This window comes from Acinonyx jubatus, chromosome A1, assembly GCF_027475565.1.
Source record: "Acinonyx jubatus isolate Ajub_Pintada_27869175 chromosome A1, VMU_Ajub_asm_v1.0, whole genome shotgun sequence".
NCBI classification, from domain to species: domain Eukaryota; kingdom Metazoa; phylum Chordata; class Mammalia; order Carnivora; family Felidae; genus Acinonyx; species Acinonyx jubatus.
The window spans coordinates 83,260,694-83,284,108 of record NC_069380.1 but is presented as its reverse complement, the minus strand read 5'-3'; positions in this window follow the sequence as shown (position 1 = coordinate 83,284,108).

Here is a 23,415-nt window from a genome sequence, read left to right as displayed (position 1 = left end):
GGTTTGAAATGTGTTTCTTGTAGATATCAAATAGATGGGTCTTGTCTTTTTATCCATTCTGTTACCCTATGTCTTTTGATTGGATCATTTAGTCCATTTACATTCAGTGTTTTTATTGAAAGATATGGGTTTAGAGTTATGTGTTATCAGTAGGTTTCATGTTGTAGTGATGTCTCTGGTCCTTTGTGCTCCTTGCAACATTTCACTCACAGAATCCCCCTTAGGATCTCTTGTAGGGCTGGTTTAGTGGTGATGAATTCCTATAGTTTTTGTTTGTTTGGGAAAACATTTATCTGTCTATTCTGAATGACAGTCTTGCTGGATAAAGGATTCTTGGTTGTATATTTTTTCATGTTCATCACATTTAAAATTTCCTGCCGTTCCTTTCTGGCCTGCCAAGTTTCAGTAGATAGGTCTGCTACAACCTGTATGTGTCTACCCTTGTATGTTAAGGCCTGTTTATCCCTAGCTGCTTTCAGAATTCTCTCTTTATCTTTGAATTTTGCCAGTTTCACTATGATACGTCATGCAGAAGATTGATTCAAATTACGTCTGAAGGGAGTTCTCTGTGCCTCCCAGATTTCAATGTCTGTTTCCTTCCACAAATTGGGGAAGTTCTCAGCTATGAATTGTTCCAGTACACCCTCAGCCCCTTTCTCTCTCTCTCTTCTTCTTCTGGAACTCCTATGATACAGATATTGTTCTGTTTCATTGAATTACTTAGTTCTCTAATTCTCCCCTTGTGATCCTAGATTTTTTAAAATCTTTTCTCAGCTTCCTCTTTTTCCATAATTTTATCTTCTAATTCACCTATTGTCTCTTCTGCCTCTTCAGTCCTCACTGTGACCACTGCTATTTTATTTCTCACCTCATTTATAGCATTTTTTAATTCATTATGACTACTTTTTAGTTTCTTGATCTCTGCAGCTGTAGATTCTCTGCTGTCCTGTATGCTTTTTCAAGCCCAGCTATTAATCTTATGAGTATTAATCTAAATTCTTGTTCAGTTATATTGTTTATATCTGTTTTGATCAATTCTTTAGCTGTCATTTCTTTCTGCAATTTCTTTTGAAGAGAATTCTTCCGTTTCTTCATTTTTGCTAGTTTTCTGTCCCTTTTGTGTTTTAAAAGCTTGTTATGTGCCCTGAACCTGCAAGCACTACTATATTAAAGCGGGGACATACACTGTTCAGGGCCTGGCCCTTAAGGAGGTGTTTTTTGGAGAGGGTTACTTGCGCTTTGTTGTTGTAACTTTGGTTACTTTATCTCCCTACTTGTAGTGATGTTTTGGACCCTCCTTCATGTGTGCTTTGAATTGTTCATTGAAGTAACCCTGGAAAGGAAAAGAGACAAACAAAAAACAGAAAACAAAAACATGCAAACACACATATTAAAACAAACGAACAAACAAAAAAACCAGAAAACCAGAAACACCAGCTACAAGTAAACAACAGGGTGATGGCAGTACTGACAGAAGGGGCCTTATCCCATACAACAAGAGAAATGACAAGTACAGGGTGGGTGGAGAAGAAAAAATAAACATTGACCAGGCAGAGAAACTATACAGCTTAATCCAGAAAAAGAGAAAGGAAAATAAAGTGAGAGGTGGGGAAAAGAAAGGAAGATAACATTGTCCAGACAGAGAAACTATATGAATTAGTTATTCCAGAGAAAGAGAAAGGACAATAAAGAAGGAGGGGTAGAACATGTATCAAGAGAATGGATTAAATATGTCTGCTTAAACAAGCCAAGAACCAGAGTAACCAGACTATAGGAAGGAAGAGTTAAGAAGGAGAAAAGGAAGGAAGAATATATCTACATAATAAGAATTGTCTGAGAATTAAACCAAGCAATGCAATAGTGCTGGTCTGTAGGAGGGACCATCTAGTTTATCAGCATCAATCCTGCTTCTGTAGATATTCAGTTACCAGGCTCAGAGGGTCCTGTTGTCTTGTAGGAAGGTCCCATCTTCACTGTAGCCCTGCTGTCTGATCCCTGAGGTCCCACCTTGGTGGTGGTGGGGAGAAAAATGGCAACACCCCAGTCTCTCCTCCACATTCCAGGAGTCCCAAACCACTCTGTTTGAGCTGTCCTCACTGTGCCAGAGGTGCAAATGAGGCAGTTTGTCTTGCTCTGTTGACTCCCATGCCCCAGCACTTGGCTGGGATTCAAACTCTTGCTCTATGTGTCCGATATGTGGTCTCTGGATGGCGGATACACACAGGCTTTGTCCTGTCCCACAGCACTCTGGGGAGGGGATCGCTTTCTCCTACTGTGGAGTAGCGACCCTGACTTAGCCCCTGAGCCTGGGGCTGTCTCCCTTTCTCCCCAAGTGCACGATCAGGACAGCTGGCCCCAGTCTGGAGAAAGCCCCTCAGTTGGAGATTGTATCTTTCTCTGTCCTGGTCCAAGGTTTTTCTCTTGTCCAGATACAGTCTTATGCTTCCCCAGCCTCTCTTTCTCTTCCCTTTGTCTCTCTGCAGAAGGGGATCCCTCCTCCATTTGTTTTATCTCTCCCAGTTCACAATCACATACCTATGGCCCACCAGGTTTTCCCAGTGGGTCCCTAGAAGAGACTCTGTCTCTTTTCCTCCTGGACTCTTGGGGTTCAAAGTCCTTTGGCTTCAACACTTCTTTGAGGGATGAGGGAACTTCGGGTCCCCCTACTTCTCTGCCATGTTGGCCCCTCCTCCAAGTTTCTGATATATTTTGGATACTAACCTTTTAACAGAGATATAATTTTCAAATATCTTCTCTAATTCTATAGGTTGCCTTTTATTTTTGTTGATTGTTTCCTTCTCTGCATAGAAGCTTTTTATTTTGATAAAGTTTCAATAGTTTATTTTTGTTGTCCCTGCCTCAGGAGACATATCTAGAAAAAAGTTGCTATGTCCTATGTTAGAGAAATTACTGCCTGTGCTCTCTTCTAGGATTTTTATAGTTTCAAGTCTCACATTTTAGGTCTTTACCCCATTTTGAGTTTGTTTTTTTGTATGGTGTAAGCCAGTGGTCCACTTTCATTTTTTTGCATGTAGCTATCTATTTCTCCCAACACCATTTTTTTGAAGAGACTGTCTTTTTTCCCATTGTATATTCTTTCTTCCTTTGTTCAAGAGTAATTGACCCTATAAATGTGTGTTTATTTCTGGACTTCTATTCTATGCCATTGATTTATGGAGGGGCACTCAATTCTCAATAATTGATATGTAAGTTAAACATCATTCTCATCTATTTATTAAGTCATGTCCCATGGACCTGGTCTTAGGATGTTGTTAGTGTTAGTTATTATGAATCATTGTCTGCCCTTGGAAATTGTAGAAGTGCAATATTTGAGAAAAAACTCTCCCCAACCACTTGTTCCCAAACAGATGAAATTCAGGCTCCTTTGAAGGGATAAGTCACAAAGTTGGTGTCTGAAATTTGTTTTTACCCCGAGAAGATTCTTCATTGTTCTGTTTTCCTATTTCTCTCTGGCAAACTAACTGGCCTAAAGTTTAGCTTATATCTCCAGTGAACCCATCAATTAATTCCCAACTGCTTTTCACCACAACCTTCACCAGTTTTAGAGCTTTCTTAGGTTTGACCATTTTTCACAATCTGTTGCAAAAGAAGTCAGTTTCTTTGGAGAGAAATTTGGACATCTCTGTTCTATGGTCTGCTTTGAAATTTCCATTGGAAAAATGTCTGCCATGGCCCTGGTGCTGATTTCTGTCTCTCTCAGGAAGACAGCCCTCTGACTAGAGGCAGGAGTGAGAAGGAGCCCTGTGTTTTTGGCTGTACCAGTTGGGAGTGGAATTTCCATCTTGTTGAGCTAGGATAGGAGCAAGGACTGGATCTTGGTTCAAATAATGTTTGAACTGTTTTTATAAACAATTTACAAACTCAGAATTTCCTGAGTAACTCTTTCTTCATTTACTGCAGGAAAATTTGCTGACTTAATCATTATTATTATTATTATTTTTTCAATAGTTTACTGGTCTGCAAAGCTTTTCATACTAATGTGTGAAAAGTGGAACTGTCACAAGAATGCCACTTTAATTTGGTCTCAGGTGTACCCAGAGCATGTTGGAGCCAGGACATGTTGATTATATTTAAGTTCAGAATTACTACCCCCCCTTCACTTTCCTGTTACAATTATGGAGCCAGATTCACTACCATTACACCATGAGGAAAGGTGTAATTATGTATGTGGGAAAGGATGATTGTAGGAAGAAAGGTTCTTTCAACTGTTTTCCAGAAACAGAAGATGGCAGGTGACTCACATACACATGCACAGTCTCCTCCTCAGCCACTGACACATTCATGATGACCTTTCCCCGTCACTAACTTGTAGCACTCCCACCCTGGTCTGTCACCTAAGTTCAGTCCTAATTGTCATCATACACATCACTTCTATGTTGGTCCTAGTGAATGAAATCAAGTTTAAGAGGTTACAGTTAGGAGCCCAGCTCTGGACTCCAGGAGACATTTGAGTTGGCTATGCCTGCTCATTCTCTATCTTGAGCCTCTCTGCCCACTCTTGGATAGGTGGTGGCATGAAAAAAGTTACAGATTCTAGGGATTCTTCTATGGCTATAGCCCATCATACTGGCTGTTATCAGAGCAGAGGGGACCTTGGCTTCCCATCTCCCAGGAAGGAGACATCTGTGGATATAAAGATCCTTGAGTGGTCATAAATAGAGTATGCAATATTTCTTAATGTGAATGTCCTTATACTCTTGACACCCTGGATGGTGGGCAGGGGCCAAACCTCTTTTTTTCATTTCTGCCCAGTGAACCCAGTCTGAATCTTAGTTCATCTCCCAGTTTCACTTGAAAATTCTCCCCTTGCAGTACACAGATCCTGAGTCAGGAACAACTCTTAACACTCTCTTGGGACTTCTGGAAATTTCCACATCCTGTTCAGCTCTACCTAAAGACAACATTTATGATATAAATGTGTCAGGACCATACAGTGGGCAGAAAAAGTTAGGAGGTGAAAGCACAAGCTCCTTCTAGCATTTCCCCTCCCAAGTTTGTGGTTGTGGGCACTTACTTATCTTGAGAAGAAAATGAATCAATAAATTGATTTCAAAAATCTTGCTCAGATAGAAAAGCTTATTATTCTGTTCGATATGTATTTGCCTTAATGTCTATTTTGCCCAGGCACTGTGAAAATAGCAGTATAAAATACTGCTCACATTGCAGAGCAATGCAGAAACCCACGTTGCAGAGCTCACCATTTTTCTTCTGCCTGTGCCTGTCTCACAGTCCTTCTTCCCATGCCCTGAAACTATGCTATACCCCAGCTACTAGCCACCCATTTGTAGTTGCATCACGTTGTCCATGGACTATACATTACACGTGCATAGTCTCCAGTTGGATGGCTACACCTAATGATTTCTCTCTTACAAGAATGCCCACTTGCACCCCATATAGAGCTGGTCTGGCTCCAGTCCTGATGGTCAGAGCCCTTATCATTCTACCTTTACTGGATGCTGCAAAGGGAATTCCAGAATATAGAGAAAACATATCCTGGACCAGGTAGGCCACCTCTACAGAAGTTCTTTACCTAAGGTCTACAGACTCCCAGTCTATGAACAACATTCAGGAGTAAATTAATGCGATTAGAAAAAAATATTTATTTCCCCCAGGCTTTATAAGAATTTTAGTTTTCTCTTCCATGTTGAATGGAACCAACCAAAGAGGTTTAGAAAGATTTGTGGATTGGTTGTCAAGAGAAACCACAGGTTGTATCATGCCATAGTTGTTACAAACAAGCCAAAATTTTCCTTACATTAACCACAACTTCAAACTAACTGTGGCTATTAGACTTTCTGTTAGGCTTGTGCTTTAATAAATTAATAAAGAAGTACATATACTACTTATCATAAGGCCTTTATTTTATTATCTCAATTCCTGTATTTTAATATAATTTATTTCCTTTGTGAGGCTCTGTACCATATTTTATGCATTAAAAAGCATATCTCTGAAAAGAATTCTATCAATTTTACTGAATGGTCAAAGGAGACTGTGCTTAAAAAGTTTAAGAAGGTATGCCCAAAATTCCCCAGAATAGATCACATATTAGCCCACAAAACTAGCCTCAACAAATTCAAGAAGATCAAAATTATACCATGCATCTTTTCTTCTCTTTTTTCTTTTCTTTTCTTTCTCTTTCTTTCTTTCTTTCTTTCTTTCTTTCTTTCTTTCCTTTCTTCTTTCTCTTCCTTTCCTTTCCTTTCCTTTCCTTTCCTTTCCTTTCCTTTCCTTTCCTTCCCCTTCCTTTCCTTTCCTTCTCTTCTCTTCTCTTCTCTTCTCTTCTCTTCTCTTCTCTTCTCTTATTTCTTTTCTTTTCTTTTCAAAAAATATTTTATTTGTAAGTAATCTCTCCACCCAAGCTTGGGCTGGAACGTACAACTATGAGATCAAGAGTCACATGATCCACTGACTGAACCCCCTGGCACCACACCATGCATCTTTTCTGACTAAAACACTATGAAACTAGAAAACAACCACAAGAAAAAATCTGGAAAGACCACAACTACATGGATGTTAAACAACATGCTACTAAACAGTGAAGTGGGTCAATCAGGAAACCAAAGAAGAATTTTTAAAAAGTACATGAAAACAAATGAAAATGAAAGCACAACAGTGCAAAACCTTTGGAAGCAAAACCTTAGAAGCAAAACGTGCTTCTAAGTAGAAAGCTTATAACAATACAGGCCTATCTCAAAAATCTCAAATAAACAACCTAATCATACACGTAAAAAATCTTGAAAAAGAACAACAAACAAAACCTAAAACCAGCAGAACATAGGAAATAATAAATATTAGAGCACAAATAAATGAAATAAGAACTTGAAAAAACCAGTAGAATAGATCAATAAAACCAGGAGCTGATTCTTTGAAGAAATGAATACAATTGATAAACCTCTTACCAGATCCATCAAAAAAGAGAAAAAGAAAGAGAGAGAGAGAGAGAGAGAGAGAGAGAGAGAGAGAGAGAGAAAGGACTCAAATAAAGAAAATTACAAATGAGAGAGGAGAAATAACAACCAACATCTCAGAACAACAAACAATTGGAAGAGAATGTTATGAAAACTATATCCAACAAATTGGACAACCTAGAAGAAATGAATAAATTCCTAGAAATATTTAAAATACAAAAACAGAAACAGCAAGAAATAGACAATTTGAATAGACTGATAGCCAAAAAGAAATGGAATCAGTAATCAAAACCCTCCCAACAAACAAAAGTCCGGGAACAGGTGGCTTCTTGACCAAATTCGACCAAACATTAAAGAAGAGTTTTCACTCCTATGTGGATCCTGGAGAAACTTAACAGAAGCTCATGGGGAGGGGAAGAAAAAAAAAAGTTTAGAGAAGGAGGGAGCCAAAATATAAGACACTCCTAAAAACTGAGAACAAACTGAGGGTTGTTGGGGGGAGTGGGAAGGAGGGGAGGGTGGGTGCTGGGTATTGAGGAGGGTACCTGTTGGGATGTGCACTGGGTGTTGTATGGAAACCAATTTGACAATAAATTTCATATTTAAAATAAATAAATAAATAAATAAATAAATAAATAAAATATAAGTATAAACAACAACAACAAAAAAGAAGAGTTAATACTTATTCTTCTCAAACTATCCAAAAAATAGAAAAGGAAAGAAGGCTTCCAAATTCATTCTATGAGACTAGCATTATCCTGATACCAAAACTGAGTGAAGACACCACTAAGAAAGAGAACTACAGACCAATATCCCTGATGAACATAAATGCAAAAATTTTCAACAAAATACAAACAACACATTTAAAATATCACTTACCATGATCAGATGGGATTTATTACTGGTGTGCAAGACTGGTTCAATATTTAGAAATCAATCAATGTGATAATTCACATCAATAAGAGAAAGGATAAAAACCCTATGATCACTTCAATGTCTGCAGGAAAATCATTTGACAAGATATAACATCTATTCATGATAGAAAACATCAACAAAGAAGGGGTAGAGGGAACATACCTCAATATGATAAATGTCTTATATGAAAAAACAAACAAACAAACAAACAGCTAACATCATCCTTAATGGGGGGAAAAAAGTTTTCCCTTAAGGTCAGGTACAAAACAAATACGTCCACTCTCACCACTTCTATGCAAAATAGTACAGGAAGTCTTAGCCACAGCAATCAGACAACAAAAAGAAATAAAAGGCATACAAATCAGCAAGGAGGAAGTAAAACTTTTACTATTTGTAGATGACAAAATAGTACATATAGAGAATCCTAAATGCCCCCTGAAAAAAAACTACTGGAACTGATAAATGAACTCAGTAAAGTTACAGGATACAAAATCAACGTACAGAGTCTGTTGCATTTCTATACACTAATAATGAAGAAGCAGAAAGACAAATTATGAAAACAATCCCATTTACTGTTAAACCAAAAATAATAAAATACCTAGGAATAAACTTAACCAAAGTGGTAAAAAAAAACAAAAAAAAACAAAACAACACCTGTTTTCTGACAACTATAAAACATTGATGAAAGAAACTGAAGATGACACAAAAAATTCAAGACCTTCCATGTTCATTGGTTGGAAGAACAAATATTGTTAAAATGTCTATACTACCTAAAGAAATCTACACATTGAATGATATCCCTATCAAAATATCAATAGCATTTTTTTTTCACTTAACTAGAGCAAACAATCCTAAAATTTATGTGGAACCACAAAAGATCCTGAATAGCCAAATCAATCTTGAAAAAGAAAAACAAAATGGTAATACAATTCCAGACTTCAAGTTATATTACAAAACTGTAGTAATTAAAACAGTATATACTATTAGCACAAAATAGATAAATTGATCAATGAAACAGAACAGAAAACTGAGAAATCCACAATTGTATGGTCGATTAATATTTGACAAAGCAGGAAAACCTTATCCAATGGGGAAAAGTCTCTTCAACAAATGGTGTGGTTTTGGGAAAACTGGACAGCTACTTGCAAAAGAAAGAGACTGGACCACTTTCTTATACACAAAATAAACTCAAAAGGAACAAGAACCCAAATATGAGACCAGAAATTATAAAAATTCTAGAAGAGAACACAGGGAGCAATTTTTCTGACATTGGGCATAACAATATTTTTCTAGATATGTCTCCTGAGACAAGGGAAATAAAAGCAAAAATAGGGACGCCTGGGTGTCTCAGTCAGTTAAGCGTCCAACTTCGGCTCAGGTCATGATCTCATGGCTGGTGAGTTCAAGTCCTGCGTCCGGCTCTGTGCTGACAGCTCAGAGCCTGGAGCCTGCTTCGGATTCTGTGTCTCCTTCTCTCTCTGCTCCTCTCCGACTTGTGCTCTGTCTCTCTCTATCAAAAAATAAATGAGTGTAAAAAAAATTTTAAAAAAGCAAAAATAAACTATTGGGACTACATCAAAATAAAAGGCTTCTTTCTGCACAGTGAAGAAAAACATCAACAAAACTAAAAGGCAATCTGTGGAATGGGAGAAGATATTTGCAAATGATAAAGGGTTAGTATCCAAAATGTGTAAAGTACTGATAGAACTCAAAACCCCCAAAACAAATAGTCCAATTAAAAAATGGGCAGAAGACATGAACAGACATTTCTCTGAAGAAGATATACAGATGGCCACATGCACACAAAAAAATACTCAATATCAAATATCATCAGGGAAATACAAATCAAAACTACAATGAGATAACACCTCACACCTGTCAGAATGGGTAAAATCAACAGCACAAGAAACAGCAGGTGTTGGCAAGGACAGGGAGAGAAAGGAACCCTCTTGCACTATTGGGGGAACGCAAACTGTTGCATCCACTGTGATAAACAGTATGGCAGTTTCTCAAAATGTTAAAAATAGAACTTCCTTATGATACAGTAATTACACTATTGGGTATTTAACCCAAAGAATTCAAAAACACTGTATGCACCTGCATGAATACATGCACCTCTATGTTTATATCAGGATTATTTACAATAGCCAAATTATGGAAGCAATCCCTATGTCCATTGATAGAAGAATGGATAAAGAAATGGCATATATTTGTATATGTATATATTTATATGTGTGTGTGTATATATATATGTATATATATGTGTATATATATACATACAATGGAATATTGTTTAGCCATAAAAAAACAATAAAATCTTGTCATTTGCAACATGGATGGAACCAGAGAGTATTATGCCAAGTGAAATAATTCAGAGAAAGACAAATATCATATGATCTCACTTATATGTGGAATTTAAGAAATAAAACAAATGAACGGGGGTGGGGGTAAAAGAGAGAAAGAGAGAGGCAAACCAAGATACAGAGTCTTAATTATTGAGAAAAAAAAGGATGGTTACTAGAGGGGAGATGAGTGGAGGGATGGGCTAAATAGGTGATGGGGATTAAAAAGTACTCTTATCATGATGAGCATTTTGTAATATATAGAATTGTTCAATCATTATTTGTGCACCTGGAACTAATATAACACTGTTCGTTAACAATAGCGGAATTAAAATAAAAAGCTTAATAAAAAAAGATGTAAGAGGCACCTGGGTGGCTCAGTTGGTTAAGTGTCCAACTTCAGCTCAGGTCATGATCTGGCGGTTCATGTGTTAGAGCCCCACATTGAGCTCTGTGCTGACAGCTCGGAGCCTGAAGCCTGCTTCAGATTCTGTGTCTCCCTCTCTCCCTGCCCCTCCGCAGCTCATGCTCTGTCTGTCTGTCTGTCTGTCTCTCTCTCTCTCTCTCAAAAATAAATAAACCTTAAAAAATTTTTTAAAAGATGTAAATATGTAAAAAAAAAAATGTTACCCAGATGATTTCAATGAAGACTGATACCTATAGCTATGACCCCTGACAATTCCTAAAATCTTCTACTTACATCTGGGGTGCCAGGGACATGTCTTGGAACTATCTGGATCCCTCATACACCCAGCACCAACAATCTAATCTTAGAATACTAAAATAAAAGGGAATGAAGGTTGTACAGAGAATATGACCAAACCTGCTTTCCAGGTTTGACAACTAACACAAACTTTTGCACCTGGATATTCTTCAACCCTATGGGGCCCACCCAGTGTGAACACCCTTTATTGATCCTCTCCACACCCTACCCAGTGGGAGGTCCTGCTGCCATTCAGGTCTTAGAATTGACAGAGATTCCCAGAGCATATCACACATTCCCTTTTTTGCCTTACCCTTGCTTAAACTGCCCTCTGTAACTTGCAGCCAAGAGAATATTAATCAAGACACTTAGTCAACCATTGATTTCTCTTAATTTATTTGTGTCTGTCAAGGTATGAATGTTTGTTCAGGACAACATCCACAAATAATGTACTTGACAAGAACATATTCATCAGTGTTATTTATAGTTTTGATATTTTTCTTGTTCTGCTTTTTACTCTAAAGGTACACACCATGAACTTCCCAGTTCAGCCAAACCTCTGGCCACAGTAACCTAGAGGACAGTTATGCCCACCCCTACTTGCTTCTCCTAGTTGGAATTTTCCAGACACCCATTTGTCCCACACCCAAGCAACCTGTTACATTTCCTCCTTCCTCAGGCCAATCTCTGGTTCTAGAATTGAACACTGATTATTTTTTTAATTTTTTTTAACATTCATTAATTTTTAGAGACCCAGAAACAGAGCATGAGTGGGGGAGGGGCAGAGAGAGGGAGACACAGAATCTGAAGTAGGCTCCAGGCTCTGAGCTGTCAGCACAGAGCCCAACACGGGGGCTCGAACCTACGAACCAGGAGATCATGACCTGAGCCGAAGTAGGACGCTTAACTGACTGGGCCACTCAGGCGCCCCTTAACACTGATCATTTTAAGTTGATTTACTCTTTATTGAATTTAAAGTTAATAATACATGTCATGGCAATGATTAATGTTACTGTTCTCAGACTTCTTAGTTTAGTTTTGTGATCTTGATGCTAAGTTTCTCTTTTTCTTTACAATTTTTTTTCATGCTCTGCCTTCCATTTTAAGTTCCATCTTGATGGAGAACAATTATTGCAAAGAATATATGTCTGCTGTAAAATACTCAGAATGTAGAAGTATATAAACAAAAAGTGGAAGTTACATGCCTTCCAGGGGCTTCTACATCCTGTAGTTGGTTTCTGAGCTGGGATGTTCCAGGTGTAGCTTTCCTGAGGCAACAACTGCTCCTATAAGCTGTAGGAAGGTACTTAAGGGAGGTGTGTCTATGGATGGGTACAAGAGTTCAAGTCCTTATCCCTTCTGCTAAGCCTTTCGAACTTGGGTATGTTATTTCAGCTCTTTATGCTTCAGTTTCTTTATCTTTAAAGTACAACCTGATCACGATATTTATCTCTATATCATAGGGTTGCTATGAAGATTAAATTACTTCACACACATGGTAAGTCTTGACTACTATTATTATGATTTTATATCTTTCTGGCTACTGGAGGTTTTTGATCCAAGGAATAAGGAGATACTACAAGTTCAAGAACATGAATTAACTAATGAAAAGACCAACAGCACATACCTCTGAGGTATGGATGGAGCACTTTAATTTTTCCAGTTTCACTGAGATATAATTAACACATTGTATAAGTTTAAGGCATATAACATAATAATTTTAAAATATTTTATTGTAAATTCCAGTAGAATTAACATAAAATGTGTAACATAATAATTTGATATATGTATATACTGTGAAATGATTACCACAATAAATTTAATTAACATCATCACATCACATAGTTACAAAATTGTTTTTGATGAGAACTTTTAAGATCTATACCTTTGTCAACTTTCAAATATGATACAGTATTTTAAACTATAGTCACCATGCTATGCATTATATCCCCAGAACTTGTTTATCTTGTAATTGGAAGTTTGTCTCTTTTGACTATCCTCACCCATTTTCCTTGCCCTCTACCCACTGCCTCTGGTAAGTACCAATCTGTTCTCTGTTTCTAATAGTTCGTTTTCACAGATTCCACATATAAGTGAGATTATACATTATTTGTCTTTCTGTGTCTGACTTATTTCACTTAGCATAATTCCCCTAATGTCCATCCACGTTGTCTTAAATGTCAGGATGTCAGGATGTCCTTCTTTTTTATTTCAGGATAGTATTCTATTATATAATTATATAATATATATATTATATATTATGTTATATTATATATATTATATATATATTATATTATATATATTATATATATATATTATACTTCCTTCATCCATTCATCTGTTGATAGACACTTATGTTGTTTCCATATCTTAGCTCTTGTGAATAATACTGCAATGAGCTTAGGGGTGCATATACATTCAGGATAGTGATTTTGTTTCATTCGGATATATACCCAGAAGTCCAATTGCTGGATCAATGGTAAATTTAATTTTAATTTTTTGAGGCCCCTCCGCATACTGATTTGCACAGTGGTTGTACCAGTTTACACTCTCAGATGGAGTACTTTCATACAGTAAAGAGTGTCCTGAGGAGAGAAGTGCTGGCCACTTGGATGCACACTTGAAAGGACAAAGTTAGAGAGACCTAGGTAGGGAGACTGGGGCACAGAGAGTGGGAAATCATTTTTATTGTTTAAATCACCCAGTGGGTGGCATTTTGTTATGGCAGCCCTAGGAAACTAAGACAGTTACCTTCATAATTTGAACCCAAGATGCATCCCTGCTGCACGCCTTCACACACCCACCACTCTGTCCAAACTGGTTCACTCATAGCGCTCACATAGAAATTTTGTTTTTGACTTCTAGGCTTATTCTGTTATCTTGAAAACTTCCACATCTCCATCCTAACTCTTTTTTGTTTTTAATTATTATTTTTTTAATATTAAATTTATTGCCAAATTGGTTTCCATACAACACCCAGTGCTCATCCCACCAGGTGCCTCCTCAATGCCCATCACCCATCCTCTGCGCCCTCCCACCCCCCATCAACCCTCAGTTTATTCTCAGCTTTTAAGAGTCTCTTATGGTTGGGATCCCCCCCCTAACTCTTTTTCAAGTCACATTTCACATCCCAACACCCTTATATGTTCTGCCCCTTACATGTTCATGTGGGGGTAGAAAGCACTTTTTGGTCATGCAAATGAGTGAGTGGGGAAAAATGCTTTGAAGTTGGTAATGAGAAGTACTCAGGGTGACATTTTCTCTCTTTTAGTAATCTCCTTTCATGCTCCCATGGCAGCTGATCTAGAGTCTCAACTCCTACTGAGCAATGGTCTCAGGAAAGCATCCCAATGCTGGGCCTAGGCCCTAGCCCAGACCTACACTGTAACCTTGGCCTCCCCAGGTTTCCTGGTAGGATTGCTGTGAACATCACAAGATTATTCACAATGGCTTGCACATCAGGACCTGATCCTTACTCTGACTTGTCCACTTCTCAGATGAACAATGGTGGGCCTCAGGATGACACCTTCCTCATGGTTCCCCAAACTGTGGATTTTGATGAATTCCATCTCTACTTCTTGAACTAAACCAAAAAGCTGGGACGCAGAGTTGGGATCCTCATTTTTCGTCTGGTGGTTTCTCCACATGTGACAACTGCTTCTTCACTTTCCCTCCAGGCCTAAGGGAATGGGGATTTCAGAGGCCAAATGCCTATGAACTTACCTGAATCTCATTTACCTTCCAGGCTCCACGTTCAAAAACCACTGCATATCTGAGCTTCTGAACCATGAGCTCTACTCTAAGTGATGGAATGAGAACATTATAGCAGCAGCTGTAGCTAAACTTTATTCAGACCTAGTCATGCTGGCACTGTTCTAGGTTCTCTAAGCCTAGGCACTCCAGTTCCAGAGTTCAGGTAAGATTTTATACTTCCCTTATGTCCAGGTTCTTATGAGGGGCATAATAAATATTGGTGGGTGCACCAAGGGCCAGAAATTGAGTGGGAGCTGCACAATTGGTTGTCTTTCTCCAGGGTGGGCTCCACCATGGCCAAAACCTGTGCTCAACCAAACTCTATCACCTCCAGACCCTTGTCTGCTGCCTCAAACTTTGACCCAACTCATTTTATATGTCCAGGAAGAATGGGATTTTTATGAGTTGAACATCTGGCATGTATATAAGTGGGGGCCATAAAGAGGGATTGAGTGTGTTTATGGAGCCTTTATTTCCTCCTCCACCTTTGCATGACACAGGTATGACCTTGAAAGAAGTGCAAACACCATCTGGGGCAGAGGGCTTGGTCACTCGAAGAACCAGTTCTCTTGCGTGACAGGCTACAAGGTATTGTTCAAGTGGCAGGTGGTCCCAGGCTGGGGCTGGACAACTTGACACCATCACATCTCTTTGGTCTCTGCATACCCACATGTTATCAAAGGTAGATAGCAATAAAATTTCTTGCCTGAAATGATAGTCACTGATTAAGAAACTTCCTTCTATTTTGCCATAATTCTCTTCTCTCTACATTTCTCTTCAGACTGGTAAAATTGGCTGTGACATCCTGTTTTAAAGACTCAGTTCTGAAGAAAATCCTTCCTCAACAACCTGGATGATCAGGCCATTTGAACATGCCCCATGCCAATGGAAGAACATGTTCAGTTATACACATTGCCCTTCCTCTTCAAATATTTTTGTTCCTAGTCTGCATCTTACATTTTTAAAATATAATTTATTGTCAAATTCATTTCCATACAACACCCAGTGCTCATCCCAACAAGTGCCCTTCTCCCTTCCCATCACTCACTTTCCCCTCTCCCCACCCCTATCTACCCTTAGTTTGTTCACAGTCCTTAAGAATCTCTTATGGTTTGCTTCCCTCCCTCTGTGTAACTTTCCCCCCGCCTTCCCCTCCTCCATGGTCTTCAGTTACATTTCTCAAGATGCACATATGAGCAAAAACATATGGTATCTGTCTTTCTCTGACTGACTTATTTCACTTAGCGTAATACCTTCTACTTCCATCCACGTTGCTACAAATGGCCAGATTTCATTCTTTCTCATTGCCAAGTGGTATTCCATTGTGTATATAAACCACAACTTCTTTGTCAGTTGATGGACATTTAGGCTCTTCCCATAATTTTGCTATTGTTGAAATGCTGCTATAAACATTGGGGTACAAGTGCCCCTATGCATCAGCACTCCTGCATCCCTTGGGGAAAATCCTACCTTCGGGGCCTTATGAATTTTAGGATTGCTTGTTCTAGTTTTGAGAAGAATGAGAAGAATGCTGGTGCAATTTTGATTGGGATTGCATTGAATGTGCAGATTGCTTTTGGTAGTATTGACATTTTAACAATATTTATTCTTTCAATCCATGAGCATGCAATGTTTTTCCATATATTTGTATATTCTTCAATTTCCTTCATAAGGTTTCTATAGTTTTCAGCATCTTTGGTTAGGTTTATTCCTACATCTTTTACATCTTTGTTTAGATTTATTCCTAGGTATTTTATGATTCTTGGTGCCATTGTGAATGGGATCAGTTTCTTTTTTTGTCCTTCTGTTCCTTCATTATTAGTGTTATAAGAATGCGACTGATTTCTGTACATTAATTTTGCATCCTGTGACTTTGCTGAATTCATGTATCAGTTCTAGCAGACTTTTGGTGTAGTGTATCAGGTTTTCCATTTAGAGTATCATGTCATCTACAAAAAGTGAAAGCTTCACTTCATCTTTGCCAATTTTGATGCCTTTGATTTCCTTTTGTTGTCTGATAGCTCATGCTAGAACTTCCAACGCTAGCATGAGGTGAGAGTGGACATCCTTGTCGTGTTCCTGATTTCAGGGGGAAACTCTCAGTTTTTCCCCATTGAGGATGATATTAGCTGTGGGCTTTTCATAAATGGCGTTTATGATGTTTAAGTATGTTACTTCCATCCCGACTTTCTTGAGGGTTTTTATTAAGAAACAATGCTGAATTTTATCAAATGCTTTTTCTGCATCGATTGACAAGATCATATGATTCTTGTCTTTTCTTTTATTAATGTGATGTATCACATTGATTGATTTGCGAATATTGAACCAGCCCTGCAGCCCAGGAATGAATCCCACTTGATCATGGTGAATAATTCTTTTTATATGCTGTTGAATTCGATTTGCTAGTGTCTTGTTGAGAATTTTTGCATCCATATTCATCAGGGATATTGGCCTGGTTCTCTTTTTTTGCTGGGTTTCTGTTTGGTTTGGGAATCAGAGTAATGCTGGCTTCATAGAATGAGTCTGGAAGTTTTCCTTCCCTTTCTATCTTTTGGAACAGCTTAGAAGGATAGGTATTATCTCTGCTTTAAATGTCTGGTAGAATTCCCCAGGGAAGCCATCTGGTCCTGGACTCTTCTTTTTTTGGGAGATTTTTGATAACTGATTCAATTTCTTCACTGGGTATGGGTCTGTTCAAGTTTTCTATTTCTTCCTGTTTGAGTGTTGGAAGTGTGTGGGTGTTTAGGAATTTTTCTTTTCTTCCAGGTTGTCCAGTTTGTTGGCATATAAGTTTTCATAGTATTCCCTGATAATTATTTGTGTTTCTGAGGGATTGGTTGTAATAATTCATTTTCATTCGTGATTTTATATATTTGAGTCATCTCTCTTTTGTTTTTGAGCAGCCTGGCTAGATATTTATCAAATTTCTTTATTTTTTCAAAAAAACAACTCTTGGTTTCATTGATCTGCTCTACAGTTTTTTTCAGGTTCTGTATTATTTATTTCTGCTCTGATCTTTATTATTTCTCTTCTTCTTCTGGGTTTGGGGTGTCTTTGCTGTTCTGTTTCTAGTTCCCTTAGGTGTGTTGTTAGATTTGTATTTGGGATTTTTCTTGTTTCTTGAGATAGGGCTGGATTGCAATGTATTTTCCTCTCAGGACTGCCTTCACTGCATCCCAAAGTGTTTGGATTGTTGTATTTTCATTTTCATTTGTTTGCACATATTTTTTTAATTTCTTCTCTAGTTTCCTGGTTGACCCATTCATTCTTTAGTAGGGTGTTCTTTAACCTACATGCTTTTGGAGGTTTTCCAGACTTTTTCCTGTGGTTGATTTTAAGCTTCATAGCATTGTGGTGTGAAAGTATGCATGGTATGATCTCAATTCTTCTATACTTATGAAGGGCTATTTTGTGACTCAGTATGTGATCTATCTTGGAGAAAGTTTCATGTGCGCTCGAGAAGAAAGTATATTCTGTTGCTTTGGGATGCAGAGTTCTAAATATATCTGTCAAGTCCATCTGATCCAATGTATCACTCAGGGCCCTTGTTTCTTTATTGATCCTGTGTCTAGATGATCTATCCATTGTTGTAAGTAGAGTATTAAAGTCCCCTGCAATCACCACATTCTTATCAATAAGGTTGCTTATGTTTGTGAGTATTTGTTTTATATATTTGAGGGCTCCCATATTCAGCGCATAGATATTTATAATTGTTAGCTCTTCCTGATGGATAGACTCTGTAATTATTATATAATGCCCTTCTTCATCTCTTGTTACCGCCTTTAATTTGAAGTCTAGTTTGTCTGATATAAGTATGGCTACTCCAGCTCTCTTTTGACTTCCAGTAGCATGATAGATAGTTCTCCATCCCCTCACTTTCAATCTGAAGGTGTCCTCAGGTATAAAATGAGTCTTTTGTAGACAGCAAATGGATGGATCTTGTTTTTTCTTCTCCATTCGGATACCCTATGTCTTTTGGTCAGAGCATTTAGTCCATTTATATTCAGTGTTATTATTGAATGATATGGGTTTAGAGTCATTGTGTTATCTGTAGGTTTCATGCTTGTAGTGATGTCTCTTGTCCTTTGTGGTCTTTGCAACATTTCATTCACAGAATCCCCCTTAGGATCTCTTGTAGGGCTGGTTTAGTGGTGATGCATTCCTTCAGTTTTTGCTAGTTTGGGAAAACCTTTACCTCTGCTTCTATTCTGAATGACAGGCTTGCTGGATAAAGGATTCTTGGATGCATATTTTTTTCTGTTCATTAGATTGATGATTTCCTGCCATTCCTTTCTGGCTTTCCAAGTTTCAGTAGATAGGTCTGCTACTACCCTTATGTGTCTACCTTTGTAAGTAAGTGCCTGTTTTTCCCAGCTGCTTTCAGAATTCTCTCTTATCCTTGTATTTTCCCAGTTTCACTAGGATATGTCATGCAGAAGATTGATTCAAGTTATGTCTGAAGGGAGTTCTCTGTGCCTCTTGGATTTCAATGCCTGTTTCCTCCCCCAGATTAGGGAAGTTCTCAGCTATGATTTGTTTAAGTACACCTTCAGCCCCTTTCTCTCTCTCTTCTTCTTCTGGAATTCCTATGATATGAATATGTTCCATTTGATTGCATCACTTAGTTCTCTAATTCTCCCATCATTCCTGGATTTTTTTCTCTCTCTTTTTCTCAGATTCCTCTTTTTCCATAAATTTATCTTCTAATTCACTTATTCTGTCCTCTGCCTCTTCAATACGTGCTATGGCCACCTCCATTTTATTTTGCACCTCATTTATAGCATTTTTTAGTTTCTCATGACTATTTTGTATTCCCTTGATCTCTGTAGCAATAGATTCTTTGCTGTCCTCTATACTTTTTCCAAGCCCAGAGATTAATTTTGTTAGTATTATTCTAAATTTTTGTTCTGTTATATTGCTTAAATCAGTTTTGATCATTTTTTTAGCTGTCACTACTTCCTGGAGTTTCTTTTGAACAGAATTCTTCTGTTTCCTCATTTTGGGAAGTTCTTGTGGTAGCTCCAAACTGTAGGGCCCTTCCCCTTTGCTGTCTGGAGAAACTTAAGTTGGTGGGCTGGGCCACAGTCAGACAGATATCTGCCCCCAGCCTGCCGCTGGGGCCACAGTCAGACTGGTGTGTACCTTATCTTCTCTTCTCCCAGGGTCAGGACTAACTGTAGAGTGGTGTTGTCTGGGTTGCTTGCACACTGCCAGGCTTGTGGCACTGCTTCGATGGGATCTGGCCAAGGGCTTATTAGCTGGGGTGGATCTGCAAGGTGCACAGGGGCGGGAGGGGACCTGAAACACCGGGAGAGAGGTAGGCCTGTCAGAGGGATGGATCCACAGAAGGACACCAAGTTCAGTGGCAGGAACTAGTTCCCTTTGGAATTTCAGCTGGGGTATGGGAGAAGGAAAGGCGCTTGCCAGTCCCTTTGTTCCCCCGCTGAGCTCTGTCCTTCTGGGTCTCAACAACTCTCTCTCTTGGTGTCCTCTTGTCCTCCCTGCTCTCCAAGACTAAAGCTGTTGACTTTTAACATTCCAGATGTTAAGTCCTGCTGGCTGTCAGAGCTCACAGAGTCTGGCTCCTCCTCTTTTGCAAGCCAGACTTTGGGGGCTCTGCCTTGCCTAACATGCTGCCCCTCTACCACCCTGGCTCCCTCCCACCAGTCCGTGTACAATGCACCACCTCTCTGCCCTTCCTACCCTCTTCCATGGGCCTCTTGTCTATGCTTGGCTCTGTAGAGTCTGTTCTGTTAGTCTTCTGGTGGTTTTCTGGGTTATTTAGGCAGATGTGGGTGGAATCTAAGCGATCAGCAGGACGAGGTGAGCCCAGAGTCCTCCTATGCCACCATCTTCCCCTCAATCCCCATATTTATTTATTTATTGAGAAAGAGGGGGAAGGGAAGAAAGAGAGGGAGAGAGAGAGAATCCCAAGCAGGCTCTCTGCTATCAGCATGGAGCTCCATACAGGGCTCAATCTCACCAACCATGAGATCATGACTTGAGCTGAAATCAAGAGTCAGATTCTTAACCAGAGACACCCAGGTGCCCTTCAGATTTTTAATTAAATTTCAGTTAGTTAACATATAGTGTAATATTAGTTCAGGACTAGAATTTAGTGATTCATTAATTACATATAACATCCAAGTGCTCTCATGAAAATCCATCACCCATTTAGCTGATCCCCTTACTTACCACCCCTCCAGCACATCTCAGTTTGTTCTCTACAATTAAGAGTCTCTTTTATGGTTTGCCACACTGCATTTTTTTCTTTCCCCTATGTTCATTGTTAGGTTTCTTAAATTCCACATATGAATGAAATCCAATAATATTTGTCTTTCTCTGACTAATTTCGCTTTGCATAATAAACCTTAGATCTATCTATGTCATTACAAATGACAAGATTTCATTCTTTTTGATGGCTAAGTAATATCCCATTGTGTATAGATACCACACCTTCTTTATCCAATCATCAGTCGGTTGCTTGGGCTCTTTCCATCATTTGGCTATTTTTGATGCTGCTATAAACATCAGGGTGCATGTATCCCTTCAAATCTTTATTTTTGTTTTCTTTGGGAAAATGCCTAAAAAAGCAATTGTTGAATCATAGGTAGTTCCATTCTTAGTTTCTTGAGGAACCTCCAGAGTGTCTGTATCAGTTTGCATTCCCATTAACAGTGCAAGAGGATTCTCCTTTCTCTGCATCATCACCAACATATGTTCTTTCCTGTGTTGTTAAATTTAGCTATTCTGACAGGGGTGAGGTGAAGATCATTGTAGTTTTGATTTGTATTTCCATGATGATGAATAATGCTGAGTATCCTTCCTATGTCTGTTAGCCATCTGGATGTCTTCTTTGGATAAATGTGTCTTCATGTCTTCTGCCCATTTCTTACCTGGATTATCTGGGTTTTGGATGTTGAGTTTGATAAGTTCTTTATGGATATTGGATACTAACCCTTTATCAGATATGTCACTTGCATATATCTTTTCTCACTCCATAGGGTACCTTCTAGTTTTGTTGATTGTTGCCTTTGCTGTGAAGAAGGTTTTCTTAATGAAGTCCTGATAGTTTGTGTTTTGTTTCCCTTGCCTTCAACTACACCTCTAGTAAGAAGTTGCTATGGCTGAGGTCAAAGATGTTTCTGCTTTTGTCCTCTTCTAGGATTTACATGATTTTCTTTCTCGCATTTAGGTCTTTCATTCATTTTGAATTTATTTTTTGTATGGTGTAAGAAAGTTGTCCAGATTCATTCTTCTGAATATTGCTGTCCAGTTTTCACAATATCATTTGTTGAAGAGACTGTATTTATTCCATTGTATATTCTTTCCAGATTTGTTCACCATATAGTGGTGGGTCTATTTTTGGATGTTCTACTCTTCCATTGATCTATGGGTCTGGTTTTGTGCCAGTGCCATACTGTCTTGATCACTACAGTTTTGTAATGTAGCTGGAGTTCCAAAATTGTGAGGCCTTCAGGTTTGCTTTACTTTTTCAAGGTTGTTTTGGGTATTGAGGGTGTTTTGTGGTTCCATACACATTTTAGGATTGTTCTAGTTCTGTGAAAAATGCTGTTGGTATTTTGAGAGGGATTATATTAAATATGTAGATTGTTTGCAATAGTATAGACATTTTAACAATATTTATTCTTCTAATTCATGAGCATGAAATGCTTTTCTGTTTCTTTATGTCCTCTTTAAGTTATTTCATAAGTGTTCTATAGTTTTCAAAGTAAAAAATCTTTTACTTCTTTGGTTTAGGTTTATCCCTAAGTATCTTATGGTTTTTGATGCAATATAAATGAGATTAATTCCTTGATTTCTCTTTATCCTTAATTATATTTATCATTCATTACATTTACCTTTCTCATCTTCATTACAGGTATAGAGAAATGCAACAGATTTCTATACATTGATTTTGTATCTTGCGAGTTTCCTGACTTTGTGTATCATTTCTAGCAAATTTTGGCAGAGGCTTTTGACTCCATGTTTCCTACAGGGTATCATGTCATCATCGAAGAGTGAAAGTTTGACTTCTTTGCTGATTTGGAAACCTTTTATTTCTTTTTGTTGTCTGATTGCTGAGGCTAGGACTTCCAGTACTAAGTTAAATAAAAATGGTGGAAATTGACATTCCTATCTTGTTCCTGACTGTAGAGGAAAAGCTCTCAATTTTTACTCATTGAGGATGATATTAGCTGTGGGTCTTTCATATATGGCCTTTATAATGTTCAGATATGTTCCCTCTATCCCTACTTTGTAGAAGGTTTTTATCAAGAATGGATGCTGCCAAACTATATGATCAACTAATCTACAAAGCAAGAAAGATATACAATGGAAAAAAGACAGTCTCTTCAGCAAATGGTGTTGTGAAAGCTAGGTAGCAACATTCAGAAGAATGAATCTGGACTACTTTCTTCCAGCATACACAAAAATAAATTCACAATGAATGAAAGACTTAAATGTGAGACAGAAAAACATCAAAATCCTAGGTTAGAACACAGGTAAGAAAAGGCAAGGGAAACAAAAGCAAACATGAACTACTGGGACTTATCAAGATAATTGTGTTTATAATTGTTTGTTTCTGTGGTGTTCATTGTGATCTCTCCTCTTTCATTCATTAATTTATTTGAATCCTTTCTCTTTTCTTTTTTCATAAGTCTGGCTAGGGATTTATCAGTTTTATTAATTCTTTCAAAGAACAAGTTCCTAGTTTCGTTGATCTATTATACTGGTTGTTTTTGTTTCTATATCATTTATTTCTGCTCTAATC